This window comes from Mesoplodon mirus (assembly GCF_964341445.2).
Source record: "Mesoplodon mirus genome assembly, chromosome: 11".
NCBI classification, from domain to species: domain Eukaryota; kingdom Metazoa; phylum Chordata; class Mammalia; order Artiodactyla; family Ziphiidae; genus Mesoplodon; species Mesoplodon mirus.
The window spans coordinates 29,486,244-29,503,226 of NC_138987.1; the positions used below are offsets into that span (position 1 = coordinate 29,486,244).

Below are 16,983 nucleotides of genomic sequence, written 5' to 3' on the forward strand. Positions count from 1 at the left end.
GCATTTGATGTATCGCTCTGCAGATCTAAGAGCAAGACAAAGAGTGGTTCTACGCCAGAGCAGAATGGTGGGAAGGCTGAGGACACCCAATGCTGTCACATCTAAAAATATTCCTCCACCACTGCTCTCATTTCACTACCTTAATCACCAAAGACACTGACCACCAGGCTTTTCCCCAAGGATTTGAATAACCCCCCCCAGAGTGTCCACCAGTGATGAGGATTCCTCGGGCTTCAGGACCCAGGGGAGCCAGCTGGAGGGCCAAGGGGTTGACAGAGAGGCTGAAGCCTAGCTCACTGAAAGCACAAAAGTTAATCTTAGGGATCCGAAGAGGAGAACCAAGTGTTTCTCTAGCTTTAATCCTGCGAGGGAAATTGGTAGAACTCTGTTCCCCTACACAGTCCCTCCACCATTTTTGGAGTCACTAGAGGATCTCAGGTGTGATCATAAACAAGTGTTCCATCACCCTCCTGCTGCGGCCCCAAAGTCTGCGACTCACAAAGCCACCCCTAGACACCTTGGCATTGTCACAGCCTGCCTTGATGTCCTAGTATTGCTAGAGTCTCTTGAAATAACTCCTTCTTTTTTATTCTCAGCACTCTTTTCCTGAGGACACACTCAAGAGCCTTTCAGTGCTGGCTGAGACAACCAGTGATGTATATATGCTGTGCAAACAGCTCCCACCGTCTTATGATGCTTCTGTGTCCACTGAAACAAACCTCTGTGCCTCTACTCTTTACCTGAGGTGAATTCTAACCCGGAGGGTTTCTTAGTTCCCCACGAAACCCACCCCACTGTCCTTCATCTGATTAATGTTTTCATTATCTAACATAATCACCATAGCAACCACACTTTGTAGATTATCCCTAGGTTAAGCCATCCTTTCCATCCCTGGTGTTTCTCCAAGACACACCAGCCTTGGGGCAAAATGGGGCTGAGTTAAGAGGAATAAACTGTTATCTCTCTGATTCTAGTCCTGCCCCTGTCGCAAGATCTCAGGTATTCCTGAGAATTTCCTCTCCCAAAGGGGTCACCTCTCCTGTGCTCACAAACAAGCCTCCTCCGTTTCCAGGTACCAGACTTCTACTGCCCTTAAACCCAACTTAGAGGACTGGCTTTATTGAATAGAACCACATCAGGGAGGGTGTTGGCTTATCACTTCCACCTCCAATAACATCTTTCCCTCCTGCTTCCTGCATCCGCCCAACCTCTGAATGCCCGTGGTGGCCATCAAAGCTGTCAACGAGCCACAGTGTGGGCCATCAAGAAATCCTAACCAAATTAGCCAGGATTCTTAGTGTTGCCAGTGACAGACACCCAAGTCAATGTGAATTAGCACAAGAGGGAATTTATTAAGTCACATAATTTTAAAAAGTCAAGGCAGTGAAGTATTCAGGAATCCCTGTCTCTCTCTCTCTCCCCGCATCTCTCCCCTCTGCTCGCCTTTGTGCTGGCTTCGTTCCCAAACAGGCTCCCTCCTTGTAGTGGCAAAATTGGTCTGTGACTGTCAGCTCCAAACTTGTAGCTATTTGTGCAGGGCAAGAAGGCGAATGCAAGATTTTTCACTCAGTAGCTCTGGAGTAGAAGTTCTGGCAAGATCTCCGATTGCCCCAGCTTGTGTAACATCCTTTCCCTGAATCAATCACCGTGACCAGAGGAATATAAACTTTAGTTGACCAAGGTCATAGGTCCACCTCATGTGAAAGAATATTGGCTTCAACTGATCTAAATGGAATAATGTCCCCAGAGGAAAGAAATTTACTGTCACCAAAATAAGGAAGAGAAGAATTCCAGGAAAGCTGAAGCAACAGAAACCCAGATAGACTTTATTCCAGATCTCACATCTCTCTTAGCTCTTTCAGGCTTACTCGGGAACTGGGATAAAACCAGATCTGCCAGCATGGGGGTCAGGACATCAATGGATCCTGGTGTGAAGATCTGGGATCTGGGGTCCAGAGAAAAAAAGTAGGGACAGCTATTGATCATGGACCAGTCAGTTCCTTTCTCTACGTGAGCCTCTGATCCTCGTTCGTGAGCAGATTGGTCTAAATCACTGCCCTTAACTCAAGGCCCCTGAGCCTGCTGAAGCTTCATTAGTGCCCCCTGATCTAACTTCAGCATAAACTGTTAGAACCCCATTTCCATGCTGCTCCTTTCAAATATGCCCCAATAGGAACAGTTTAGCGGTGAAAAGGCAGCTCCTTGCAACTATGAAGATAGGGGCTGTCTGGGAACGGAGGCAGCACAGAACTGAGGGATAAAGCAGAGTCTGGCTATCATGTCATTCAGGCCCCGACTCCTGCCATGGCTGCATCCAGCATCTGCCTCTACACTATTCCATTAGAGAAGCTATCAAATTCCCCTTTCTGCATACACCACAATGGGTTGGGTTTTCTATCACTTACAGCCAGAAGAATCCCAAGTGAAAGAAATAGGCAGTGTCTTTCACTTTCTTGAGAAATGTGATGGTACATTTGATGTTTAGTGAGAGTGCTCAGCTGCCTAGAAATAGATGTCCTTGGTGTAAATCCCGAGCTGGGACAGGGAATCTTGGCACCTATGCTACATACTTGAGGAAATAAACAAGTCCAAATCTGGGTACTGGTAAATACCCTGCCTGTAGTGCCACAAGTTATTGACAATTGATCAAACCCCAATCTCCATTCCCCAAAGAGAAAATGGATTTAGAAACACGCCTAACTCCCACTGCCCAGTAAGATGTAGTTGGCCAATTTTTTCCCCAGGATATCAGGGAAGCTGGTACAGTGAGATTTCATCTGATTTGCAAAGTAGCAGGTCCTGTGAACATTAATGTACTGATCAGCTTTCAGAGAACCAACCAAGCACCGAGCCAAAATAAGGAGACTTACATGGGCTTCTATGAATCAGCCAGCTTTCTGATTAGTATTTAGTTTCACTTTAAGGATTAATTATCCCAGTACAAGGGTAATGCATATAAATTTACTCACCCTATAAGGAGCTTTGTATTAAGCTAAACACCTAAATACCTAAAGCTTTCATGACATTGTGAAACCCAAATCCCTCAAGTGAACAATCGAGGTCTTATATGCAGCTTAGAAGATAAAGTACTTCAAGGGCCGTGGACCTATGCACCTTTGGGTTTGGAGTTTGACTCACCTTTGGGGTTTGAAGGATCTGAACCAAACTTGTACAACTACAGAACCAAAGCCTCTTCACCAGTGCTCTCTCCGGCCTAACATAGTTCCTAGAACAAACTAGGAGGACAAAAAAAGTTTTTTAGTTGTTTTTTTTTCCTTTCCCTCTAGAAGAAACTCTAAAGCTAAATATGTCTATTCTCTGGCACTAAGACCAATCCTAAATCATCGGCCTTTAGAAAACCAAATTCAAACAATAAAAGGAATTCATTTTCACATAACTGAATGGTCCAGGGATGAGTGAAGCTCCAGGCAAAGCTTGATCCAGCATTCATATTTTGAGATGAGGACTTGATTTTTTCTTCCTTTTTTTTTTAAATAATAGTAGTCCATTTTCTTTGATGTCTGTTCCATTCTTGAGTAGTCCATCCCCTCATCCCGTTAAAAGATGACCGGCACCCTACGATGGGCTTGCTGGGGAATGGGTATACAACAAGACTGTACAGAGAATTTTCTGATGAGCCTGGACCTGTTCTGTTCTCCACTGTAGTATCAGTTTATGTGGACATATGTCCCCATCCTTTTCTCTATTTGAGTGCTAGACTATCCCCTCCAGGAAACCTTCCTTGATCTGTTAAGAATCCTATTGTCTACCAGGTTAAGACTGAAATCTCAGCCTGCCTTGGAAGACCTCTACTCATTTGACCCCATCTTACCTGTCTCATCTTCCCTCTAACTTCTTCCTCACTTAAGCTGACTCCTCCAGAAAGGTAGCTCCTTTCACTCTATGTACCCTTTCTACCTTCCAAACTATCTTCCTTAGCACCCACACCCACCTTTTTATTATCACACTCATTAAGTTTGTTAGCACATTCATTTATTTCATTTTAACCAATGCACCTCCACCAAATGGAATGTTCAACTCCTCCTTCCTGCTAATCGAAATCTTTACATTTTCTTCAAGGCTGCTTCTTCCTTGAAGCCTTCCCTGACTAAACCTAGTCTTTTCCAGAATTCCTGGAGCTTCCTGTCTGACCACAAGATTTAGCACTTGATTATTTCTTATAATTATAAATGTATAGATCTTACTATCTCATTGTAAGATCTGAGTCTATTACAGTACCTTGCCCACTGCAATTTGGGACTTAAAACCTATTGCTTTGCTGATTAACTTATTAAAGAACTCAACAAATGAGAACAACAACAACAAAAAAAAAGATGACCGGCAACAGCTCGCAGAGCTACGTGATTCTATATTCACATCCAGCAGAAATAGAGTCTGTGTCTCAGCATTTCTAGCAAAAGTCCTAAGGTTCCCTCTGATTGGACTGGCTTAGATCATATGCCCATTTCTGAAGCAATCATGATGGGAAGAAAGAATGCCACCTGCTATTTGGCCCAAGCCAGAGTCCATCCTTGGAGCTAGGGGGAATGTCAGCCTCACCCAGACCACATGGCTGGAGAATTTGGGGTACCATAGGTAAGGGAAATGAGGGATGGTGGGGGGGGCAGTCCTTAAACATCCATTACAGCCCTCACTTTACACATGAAACAACAGAAACCAGAGAGGTTACATGACACTCAGAATCACACAGTGAGCTGAGTGGGGGAAGGAACAGCTAGACCCCAAGCCCACTGCCCTAAAGAGCCTTGTTGCTTCCTCTCAAACTCACTTCCAGCCAAAACCTTACAACTGTCATTGTGCCTTTTCATAGTTACAAAGTCTCTGGGAGAAAAGATGGAAACCCTCTCCAGGCATGTAGGGGAAAGTAAATTACCTGCAGGGGTACTCCATTCCTGGAGCAGGCCTCAACAATTTTCGAGAACAAGCAACAAAAAAAGAAAAGTTCCAAGAACCCAGTGCATAAACCAATCCCATCATCCCAGCCAGACAGAGCAACACAGGATGCCGGGCAGGGGAACAAAGGAGAAAGTCCCTCCCGGGCCCTGGGGCTGCCCCCAGATTTGAGGGGGAAGGCTGGGGGCCAGGACGCCTTTCCTCTGCTCCAGTCCTCCACTAGGCTATTTGCATTTCATTGTGGTCCTGGATGATTTAAGGAGCCCAGTGAAAGCCCTTGGATGTGGTTAGGACATTCATGCTCCAGTGATAAATAATGTGACCAATGTGTATGGCCTAGAGTCATTGCATTATCAAAGGGCTCCTTGGAAACTGGGGAAAAGGCAGGGCTTTTTTCCTACTTCTGCTGGTTTGTTTTTGTTTTTTTTTTTTAAGCTGCTGGATGAATTGATTTCTTGTCCCTTTCCAAGTGCTTCATACCATCCCGGGAACTGACGCTCTCCCCGTCCTTGGCCTCAGATCTTTTCAATACTGTGGTTCCACCAGATGAACGGTCAGAGATGAGAGAAAAGGGTGAAGGACGCCGGGCCCTTTGCCCATCTTTCTCCCTCTGCCGCCCTCTCCAGACATATTTGTTTTCCCCAAATGAAATCTCCTGGTTGACTTCAAAGGCAGCTCTGCATCCAAAAGAGAGAACACTGGTGGGGAATGGGGGAGGAAGGAGGATCATTGAGAAGAAGTGGGATCTCTGGACAGAGAGGGATGGGGGGCAGAGGGAAGATGGGCTGTTGTCTGAGTGAACTTGTCCATGAGGCAGACACTCCCAGGTGAGGTGGGGGGCAGGGGGCGGCAGGAGGAATGACAGTAAGAAGTCAGAGGTCTGGGCTTGTCTTTGCTGGCAGAGAAGTCAGGTTTGGACAGATCCGAAGGAAATGACTACTGGTCATCTCTGGAATAGCTTTTTCAGTTTTCCCCCATTTCTGCCATGATGGTTGAGAGCTTGGGATTTGGAGTCTGGGTTCAGATTTCAACTCTGCCACATTCTAAGTCTGCTCAGTCAGGCAAGTCTCTTCACCTCTAGAAGCCTCCACCTTCCCAACTCATCCCTTAGAGGAGAGGGTTGCCCTTCCCCGTCCACTGCAGTCAACGCCAACCAACAGCATTGGAAAGAGCCACCCGAGCATGGTTGTGCCCGAGGCCAGAAGGGGTCACCACTGGGACCGAGCATTTCATCCTCCTCTGTACAAGCAGGGAGAGCTCTGTGCCTCGCTACAAGGCCTGGAGGTTTCCAAGTCCCAAGTTGTTGAGGGGCTGGGGTCGCAGGAATTAGAGGGGGCAATCTGCCAAGGGAAAGAAATATTGTAAGATACACTCTCACATGGATGAGGAAAGAGAGAGCCCGAAGATCAGAGCAGTGGCTTTCTGGTGCTATATTTGAATTGTCACTAGCCCTTCTCCATCACCATGAGCCAGATGAAAAGAAGGAGCCGGCCTAGAGGTAGGGTCCCAAGCGTGCTCACTCAGCAACAGCAGAGGAGTAGACCATCAGCTCCCCAGGTACCAGCGGGGACCTGAGACAACATCAGTAGAGGGAGGAGACCCCTTTAGAGAGAACACAGGCCAAGGTCTATTTCCCTGGCCATCATTCCGCCCCACCCCCTAGAGTTAGAGATAGTTCTATGGTCAGAGAGAAGGTTACTATTTACCAGGATCAGAGATCATCATCATCCTTCTCTCTTAGAGTTGTTAGGATCCAATAGGATAATGTATGTGTAGGGCACTTAGTGAAAGACAGGGAGTACATACACAAGAAATGGTAGCTCTCGTTAGCATTTCAAAAGCATTCTATTTGCGTTATTTAGATTGTAAGTTCCATCAGAACCTCTTCTTTTCAAGATGGAAAAATCAGAATGGAAGTCAGATTTCAAATGTTTCCCTCCCTTCTCTTGCATGGTGGCTTCTTGGGCGCTGAGGCTGATAATGTTTTCTTTTCTGCTAGCCCATCATCATAGAACTTGGCTTTCTGACAACGTGAAAGCCAGGACAACCAATTAGGCCTCGATGGATGGAGGAGCCTGTAACTCAAAGGGTCATTTTTTCCACTTGTCTTTCAAGAGCAGCGATGGTTGCTTTCCGGAGCCACAGAGACTCCATCTGTGTCAGACCCTCCAAGAGAATGATTTACAGGCATCTCTTTAATGGTACCTTGAATGCTTTGCAGATTCAGTATTGTCCAAATCACATCCTGGTTTCTTTCTGCCATTTGTCATACACCTGGACCCTTTGTGTCCCCCTGCCAAGTTGTCATCGTGTGGTTACTCGGCAATTGCCAACTGGTTTTTCATATCAGCCCAAGAAAAACATCATTAGGAAGGGTGAGCCTGTGGCCAAATCCATTGCTTAATGGTCTGCAAAGCCAAACAGAAAATAATTGGAGGTATCTGAGCTGAAGGCCTTCCCGTTAGCAAGGAAAGTGAAACTTGACTCTTTAAACAGGAAAAATGGTAGATTTGCCATTGCAATTGCTTATAGAAATGTACCGTTTCTCCTCTGGTCTTCTCTCAAAGATGCTGTAGAAAGGAAGACCATTTTCTGTGCAAGGTAAAGCAATCATATTCTCGGTTTGCATTAAAACTCTTGTCCCCTAGAGAGCAACTTCTTTGGTAACTAGCTCTATTTCTTCATAATGAGTTGCAAAGTTATGCAGAAGGCAGTTCAATGTCCTCTCCCTTAGGGCTGCTCTTTTCCCACATCCTACCACACTACCTTTCCTTATGTAATACTCACTCATTTTCCCATCACCACCTCACTCCTACCTACATATCCCCCCACCCCTAGCTTCACTGTCATAAAATACCATGGACACATAAGCAGAGAAACCAAGTTACCTACAAGGGTAAAATTCAGGCTGGCGTCAAACATCTCAACAGCGTAAGACAGAGATCATAAATTCCAAGGAAACAAAGGGTGACCCAAGAATTTTACATACAAGGATGTTGTCCTTCAAATTCAAAAGCAACAGCCAAATGGAACATACCAAAAAGGGGAAAAAAATAGAGAATATAGCTTAATGTGCCCTTTGAAAATAATAAAAAAAGAATTGTTTATCAAATCCAGCCAACCAAAAGATGAACCAAAATAAAGAACTCTGAAAAAGAAAAATCAGATTTTAAAATGTTTTTAAAAGTGTCGGTGGTGAAAATGAGTACATCAAAATATAAAGCTATAGCTATCAAGCCACAATAATTGCAGTTTAAAAATAAAATATAAAAATTATCATATAACAAAGAGGAGACAGAGGATAAGTGAAGTGTAAGAATTCTAATTTCTGAGGTTGCCATAATAGGGACTTACAGATTTGTCTGCATTTAAAGCACATGTTCAAAAAATATAGTAACCCCAAGCTGTTAGTTTTTTATCATCTTTATGTTTTGCCTTTGGTAGGCTCTTTCAGAAACGTATTACTAGTTGTAAATAAATGTTTATATGAGGTTTTGGTAATTCTCTCAGTTTCCTTACTTCTACGAAATAGCAGATTATTTAACTTAATACTTTTTTGTTTTTGAAGGCACACATAGAATACTCCTATTCATTTCTATTTATTCTTTATCCATATAGAAGAGAGAGGGAGAAAGGATGGAATTATGATCACAGATATTGAAGGTGGTCATTTCTGAGTAGTGAGATTGGACATCATCTTTAGTTTGCTTCCTTGCATTTTTCTATGTTGTGTGACTTGCTTTAATCATTATCATGTATCATTTTAAAAAACCAATATTATTGAAGAAAACTAAAGTGCTGGATTTAGACAAAAAAAAAAATGGTTAGTGCCTTCTCCCACCTTCTCAGACCCCTCTCTGACAGGCTGGAGTGGGCTCTAGGGAATGACCGTGACTGTCAAGCTGAGGGATGTTCTCTCTGTGCATTGTCTCTGGAACTATTTTCTATCTGCACCAGAGGTGGATTTCCTAGCAAGTCAACTCAACTTCCCTCTTGGAAGCACCAATAGGATCTGGGAAAATTAATGTCTAGTGTTGTAAATTGCAGGAAACTGGCGTGAAGGTAAACATCCCTTCAAAGATAGGGGAAGTGGAATGGCTGATGCTGAGACCCCCGCCTTCTGAGTCAGCCATCTAGGGAATAAGGCAAAAATAGTGGCAAATACTTTTCAACCCACTGGATCAAATTCTTTATTCCTGACATACTCGAGAACTTTAAGAAAAAGAAAGTTTCTAGAGGAAGTCGACAAAAGTGGGAAAAAAACTTGTTTCAGTCAAAATTCAATGATACTAGAGGTTTTGGGGCCTCACTGTATTTGGGGCTCAGTAGAATGGGGCAGGTGGAGGAGGCTTTGCCCCTGCTGCTAGGATGACCACCTATGTGTCACAGGTACCCAGATGTTCTGGACAATGGGCAAGGCAGACATTCAGGAAGGGCAATCAGAGCAGCCACACAAGAATTTATGAGTGCCCCCAACATGAGGAAAACAACTATTTTTGTATGCATTCACTAAGCACTTTGTATTATTAAATCCCATGTATCTTCATGACATTCTTATGAGGTCAGCGCTACTATCTCCACTTTATACACAAAGAAACTGATTGCTTTGACAATTTAAGTAAATAGCTCAAGGTCACACACTAATACTGGTGGCCCCAGGATTTAAAAATAGGTTAATGGTGAGCTGCTCAAACCTGACAGCTTTCCTAAAGGAGACAGGAGCTTGAGTCCAGCAAAATCAGCTGAGTCAGAGAGAAGCAGAATGGTGTCTCAGGTCCAATGAGACAAGAGTTGAATCGGGCAACTGAGGCCCAGAATCTAGAGTTCTGAAAGGCAGCAGAGACAGCCACAGCAGGCAGGGTGTGGGCCCTAATCCTCGGCCAAATCTCCATTTATACAGCCTAATGGGTCAGGAAGAGATGCCCTGTTCTTCACCAAGGCACTGTAACCAGAGCAACATCGGCGATCTACACCTGGGCCCAGCCCTGAAGAGGCAGGGACCAAGGTGCTGAGAGGCCTCTTGGACCTTCTGGAGGTCCAGCCTGTCTTAACACATACCTGTCTTAAATTAGGCTTCATACCAACAGCATAAGATTAAGGTGGCCGGATGCTTGCATTAGAACAAGCCTGGGTCATGAAGTCCAGACTGGTGTGCCCGGTCTCCACAAGGATTGCAGCTCTCAAAGTCACATTATCCAAAGATGTTCTCTGTCTGTTTGCAGTAGCTGCTGTGATTCCTTAAGCATCTTTGTCCCCATGACACCAGCTGGTGTGGAGGATATCAGCACTCAGCCTGGAGAAGCCCTGCTGGGACCTAGATCCTTCCTCCTGCTGGTGGAACATCCTTACTTCCAGGCCACTGCGTATTATATTGCCATGGAAGCTGTGCACCGCCCAACTCCAGGGGGAGCCATTCACACAGACTACAGTGGGAACGATGCCCCTTGCAGCTGTGCCGTGCGCTGGCCCCGACTTCTTGCTATAACTTCCGCAAAGCCAACTCCCATTCATCCTTCAAGCCTCAGCTCAAGTGTTCCCTCTCTGAACTCCCACTAAGCAATTAAAATAATAGTAATAGTAACAGTAATGATAAGTAGCATTTACCTTGGCATCTAGGTACCTGCCAAGCATCGCACTAAGCACTTCACATGCATCATCACTTGACAAGGTTACCATTATCATCCGCATTTTTATAAATGACAAAACTGAGGCTTTGAAAGCTGAAGTTACCTGCCCAAAGTTCCAGAGCAACTAAGTAACCAAGCTGGGATTCAAAAGAAGGCAGGCTAACTCTAGAGCTCCAGCACTCCTTTCCCCACTGCACCAGCCAAGCCCTCGTTTGCACCAATACCTGGAACCTACCCCTCTCATAGCACCTGTAATACCCTGATGGCACCCACTCGTTTGCAATTTTTGTCCTCCAGTAGCCTGTGAGCTCCTTGAGAGGAGGGCTCCTGTCGTATTCATTCTTATATCCCCTGGGTGTCTATTAAAGAGTTGGAACTCAATAAACCATTTGTTGAAAGCGTGCATGCAGATGTGGCTGACGGCCACTTGGTGTGGACCGTTTCTACTCCGCTTCTACTCTGGGCTCGGCCGCTTGGTTTACCTGGACACGAAGCACAGGATCTGATTCACACGAGATCAAGTGGATCACAGCCTCTTCTCTCCTCGGCTTTCTGCCTGTGCACCCAACAGACACTTCAGGCCTCTCAGGAGGATTGGGAAGGAGCTTCTACCTGTCCTTCCACCTTGCATTTCCGCCTCCCAACGTGATGTGTCGAATTAGGGAGACTGAGGAAAGCTCGGAGCACGTGTCCTTCATTCCCTTCCACTTCTCGACGTTTTCAGAGCAGCTGTCCCCACCCAGCACCAACCCCCAACACACACATCCTCTGCCTCTGCGTCTGGTGAGCCGAGTACAACCACAGGAGAAAACCTGCAGTTCTCTGCCTGCTTTGAACACCTGGGTAAGATTCACCCATAGATGAATCCAGACGTCTAGACTTCAGAAAACTGATTTCGCCTACAGGTCCCATCCAGCCTTATTAGTAATAAAGTTGATGAATGGATGCCTACCATTCAGTTGCTTCCAAGTCTACGGTGGGCGGGAGTCGCAATTCAGAAACTCCAAGAGTTTCCCCCCAACAATAACTTGCCCAAAGTCAAAGAGCTAGGAAGGAAAGTCATGTAGACATGAGATCTGAATCCAAAGTCTGAGCTTTTAACCACTGCTCTACATTGCCGAGAAGGATGAAGCTGAGGCCCAAGGAGGTGAGGCAGGAGTCATGTCACGAAGGGTCTTCTGTAATGTGAAGTTTAGGTTTTATCCCAAGGGCTATAGGAAGCTACACACGTTTCAAGCCAGGAGAGGAAACATTACCTCTGCAATAACCCTGCACCAGACCCCCACGGTTAAGACTTTGTGTTAGAGTTTTCTTCCCGAAGAAGTGTCTGAGAAAACAATACTGTTACTGCCTTTGAAAGCTACTCTTGACATGTGAGGCTGAGGAATGGGAGGGTTTATTATTGTTGTTTGTTCTTAAAGGAGAAACATATCCCAGCAAGTGGATTGTTTTGTCTTCAACTTCCTCATTCTTGAGAAGTTAGGCAGGTCAAAGCAGCAGCTCAGGAACATGTGTGGTCCACGTTGGCCTCTCAAATGAATCCAATTCCATTTCACCACCAATTAGTTATTTGACCTTGGCAAGTTACTTTGTCTCTTGGTGACTCGGTCTCCTCACTGGTAAAATGGGGATAAAAACAGTATCCACTTTCAAGACATGTTAGGAAGAATAATGGCCCCCACGGATGACCACATGCTAATCCCCAGACCTGTGAGTATATTGTTACGTGGCAAAAGGGAATTAACTTTTCAGGTGGAATTAACTTTGCTAATCAGTTGACCTTAAGATAGGGAAATGATGCTGGATTATCCAGTGGGCCCAATGTCATCACAAGGGTCCTTAAAAGTGGAAGAGGGAGGGCTTCCCTGGTGGCGCAGTGGTTGAGAGTCCGCCTGCCGATTCAGGGGACACGAGTTCGTGCCCCGGTCCGGGAAGATCCCACATGCCATGGAGTGGCTGGGCCCGTGAGCCATGGCCGCTGAGCCTGCGTGTCCGGAGCCTGTGCTCCGCAACGGGAGAGGCCACGACAGTGAGAGGCCCGCATACTACAAAAAAAAAAAAAAAAAAAGTGGAAGAGGGAGACAGAAAAGTAGAGTCAGAGACAGAGATGACTGACTACAGAGGAATGGTCAGAGAGATGCAACACTGCTGGCTTTGAAGAGAGAAGAAGGGGCCATGAGCCAAGGGTGCCCTCTAGAAGCTGGACAGGCAAGGGAATGGACTCTCCTCTAGAGCCTCTAGAAAGCAATGCAGCCCTGCCTGCACCTTTATTTTTTTTAACTTATAAACAATAGAAATTTATTTCTCACAATTCTGGAGGCTGAAAGTCTGAGATCAGGGTGCCAGCATGGTCAGGTGAAGGCTTTCTTCTGAGTTGCAGACTTTTCTGTGGTATCTTCACATGGTGGAAAGGGTGAGGGAGCACTGTGGGGCCTTTTGTCAAAAGGGCACAAATTCCAATTATGAGTGTTCCACCCTCATGACCTAATCACCTCTCAAAGACCCCACCTCTTAATACCATTGCTTTGGACATTAGGTTTTCAACATATAAATTTTGGAGGGTCATGAACATTCAGACCGTACTAGCAAGTTTTCAGGATCTTCTCTTTTTCGTTGGTCTTCTGAAATTACAATAAAATATCTTACTTTTGATCTGTTTTTAATCCATCGTATATGGAATTTGTCTAATTCAAGAAAGACAAATTTTAGGTTATAAAGAAGCTACTGTGTATTTTTTTCATGAGTGACTTAATTCTTTAAAATCATTAATTTCTGATTATCTAATCGATACATGCTCAATATGCTCCTTGATTTTAATGAGACCCTTACTGGACTTCTGACCTACAGAGCTGTAAGAGAATACTTGTGTTGTTTTACACTACTAAGTTGTGATTTGTTACAGCAGCCAAAGAAAATGAATACACAAGGGTTAATAAATATAAAGTGCTTAAAATAGTGCTGGGCATTAGATAAGAGTTCAATAATCTCTCCTTATTTTATGGTGGTGATGAATTTGGTGAATATCACTTCTTCTATTATCAGTTCCACCACTTCTGTTCATTTTTACATCAAGTCACATCACTCAAAGCTACATCTCTTCCACTGACACCATGCTGAACTTTAGAGATTCAAAATGAAAAAGAATACTCTCTGGCCCCAACTCTCTGGCTGGCCCCAGGGAGTTCACAGTCTACAGGGAGAGCCGCCCTTGCAAACAAGTCATTTTTTATACAAGGTGGCAAGTTCTAACAGAAGAAAAATCTAAGAACTTTGCTTTCTTGTGCTCCTGCTTCGTCTTTCCACAGAACTGCTGTTAAGGAAGATGTGTTGGCTAAGTGAGGATAAATCCTACCTGGCTTTCTCAAACTGTGAAGCAAAAGAAAATACCTGTGGTTTTCCGATGTGATGAATGTTTGTGTTTCGTGGGGATTCGGTACTGTGTAGGAGAGCTGGAGCTCTCCCACCACCAGAACTCAGAGCTGAAATGGAAGCAATAAAAGAAATGTCCACATATTGTGGTATGGGGAAGTCGTTCTGGCTTATATGTGAGCTAACTTGAATTTGATGCTAACTAGAACAGCCTGTTTGTGGCTTATCAAACATACATTGTACATCTGCTTTAATTATTAAAGAAAAGAGCGCATTGACCAGAAGTTAAGAATGTGCATGTTAAAAATAAAGATTAAATGCCTCCCTTCCTGGGACACCAAGGCTGGTACTCCTTCAATGCTAAGACTCCCTTCCCAGGTGCCATGGCCATACTGACTCACTGTGTACATGAAGGAATGTATCCCTGAATTGTCTGATGTTCTTTGTTCTGACAAGACATAAAACTGTGCTGAAAACCATGCTTCTCTGAAGCAGTTCCTCAGAGTTATCTGAGAGGCTGTCTCCCGGGCTACAGTCCTCAGTTTGGCTCAAATAAAACTCTCTTTTATTCCTATTATAGATTGTTTACTGATGATTTTCACTGACATTATCTTCAAGGAAAACTTTAAACTTTTTCCAACAAGTACATTTAGGAAGGTCAGGAAAGATTAAGAATGAACAAAATGGGTCAGGAGCCAGAAGACCTGCATGGGACACTTTGTTTCAATTATTTATTTTTAAGCACTGTTGCACCATTTCCTCCCCCAAATGAGGTATAATAAATAAGTAAAAATAGAACCTAGTGCAGGTTGTGCGCTCACAATGGTGTGGGCAGAAAATGTTCAGAAGGAAAATAGATCAGGTTGGACTGGAATAGGCTTCATGGTGTCTTGAGCCACCTTGTCTAAGTGCACACATGGTTATATACCATACACACATCCCTCACATACAGACACATACACACTATGACCCTTGGTCCCCTCCTACATCTCTGATGTTTACAGCCTTGGGGGTGGGGGAGAAAAAAGCAAGCCAAGAGTGAAGAATGCCTGACAGCAATTAGTGTTCATTCGTTCATCCAACCAACACTCATTAAGCATCTACTTGGCATGTCAGGTACTGCTTAGGTGCTAGAGACAGACAGACAAACAAGACACAGTGCCTACCTCCATGTAGCAGGAGGGGCAAACAAGAAAGTTGGCGATCACAACACCAAGAGTCTGAGGCAAAAATAGCAGTGGGCACAGGTACAATACCACAAGAGCTCAGGATGAAAATGCAAAACAATATGAAGGGGTCAGAAAAGTTCCCCAAGATGTTGAGCTTGGCCTGCCCTTGAAGGACGAGAGTTTTTGGATAACGAGTAGTCAGCCAGACCACAAGGAAAGGAGCCTGTGATTAGAACTAGGGGCCAGTCCCCTTCCCTTCCCCCACCTCTATGACCTTCTCCCAGAACCCCCTTCATTAGCTCACGCTTTCTCATAATAATGTCATAGACCACATCACACACCACTGACCCAGCTCATAAACGTAGTGCAAGTGCAGCCTGCAGAGCATGAGCAGATAAAGCACCACCCACAAGAGCACATGACTCTCATGGATGCACGTGGCTGGGAGACAGAGGAAAGCGATCCATCTGATGATGAGTCCTAGCTCTACCGCCTTCTAGCTGTGCAAACTTGTGCAAATTGTTTTGCCCTCTTAGTCTCAGTTTCCTCATCTTTTCTGAGAGATATTTTAAGTCTTTCAGTTGAGTTCCTAGAAAGGATTGCACAGGTCAGGATAATCAGTGGGGTAAAGAATATAAGAAACAGGAGCAAATTTACACTGGAGAAGGGGCTGTTAGGAAGACAAAGAACGAAGAGGCCCCAAAAGATGGGAAGAAGGAGGAAAGAGTCAGGAGTCACGTGGTTTGGGTTTTAGCAGAGGTTTGGGCAGAGAAGCAAGAGCAAGTATTGAAGGAAAAAATAGGGGTTGGGGACAGCTGTGAAGTTCGGGAGATAGTGAAAGTGATGGAAATGTTAAAAATGGATTTTAAGAAATATTGCTGAGGTTTATGAGTTGGATGTCCTCTAATATTCTTCAAGAGATACCAGTAGAGATTTCAGCTTTTAAGAAATATTGGCTGCTAAACTGTGTTTCGTTGATTGTGATACCACGCAGAAACCAGGCAATGGGGCCCCTGGTTATCTCTGGGTAACATATGTTTGGAGAATTAATACCTGAATGAGCAATGCTCAGTCTGTCTAGTGCAGAGTAAGACTTAGTTTATGTGAACCACTGATGTTTTTTTCCAAACTGTCAGACAATATTTAAGAACTCAGTCTCTGGAGTCCAATTTCCTGTGTTCCAGCACTTACTAGCTGGGTAACTCAGGCAAGTTACTTAACTTTTCTGAACCTCTATGTCATCATTTTTAAGGGGACAATAACAATATCTACTAGATAGGGCTAGCGTGCTGATTATATGAGTTAATCCATGCAAAGCTCTGAGGACAGGCCCTGATACATAGTAAGCACTAAATAAATGCTCATTTTTATCATTTGGTTGTATGATAAAATGATGTATTGTTGTCATCATTATTCTACCACAATCTACACACACACAGGGCTCTATAAGCTTGAGTTTCTTGCTCACTGGCCAAGCCAGAACTTTGACCCCTATGCCAATACTGACCATCCTTCTAGGCCTAGCTCAAACCTCATTTCGTTCTAAGTCCCTTAGCAGTATTTTCTAAACTATTTACTGGGATATGACCTTCTCTGTCAGATATTATTCATCTTGCTTCTCCAACAATTAAGAACACAAGAATCATACATTTTGGGGGTTCCTCTCTGTAGCCCCAAACCGCCCAGATGAGCACACACTGGGTTTGGAATGTTCTTCAGTTGAGTGAACCAGACAGGAGTCGGGTGAATCATTTTCGAGACATTTAGCTTTCCTGTTAAGATACTTCCTACTGACCTCCAGCTCACCCTCATCTATCCTATTGTCAAACTCAAGAAACGACAAGACTCTGTCATCCAGAAAGTTCTAAAAGACAATGACAATGAGTGGTATGTCCTCACCCACT

The 16,983-nt window shown here is 44.5% G+C and overlaps 1 long non-coding RNA gene across 4 annotated transcripts in view; it reads right to left on the bottom strand.

The window, feature by feature from the left end:
* LOC309812712 overlaps positions 1–16,983 on the bottom strand; it is a 48,340-nt gene that overhangs the window by 19,117 nt on the left and 12,240 nt on the right. For 3 of the 4 annotated variants that reach the window (XR_014295383.1, XR_014295384.1, XR_014295385.1), the window contains 3 exons: positions 13,929–14,020; positions 12,851–12,974; positions 3,139–3,236 (listed from right to left, as the gene is read on the bottom strand). This is a non-coding gene — a long non-coding RNA (uncharacterized lncRNA). Of the gene's footprint in view, positions 1–3,138; positions 3,237–11,305; positions 12,158–12,850; positions 12,975–13,928; positions 14,021–16,983 lie in introns of those variants that run through there. The other variant, XR_014295386.1, reaches the window with a different exon arrangement.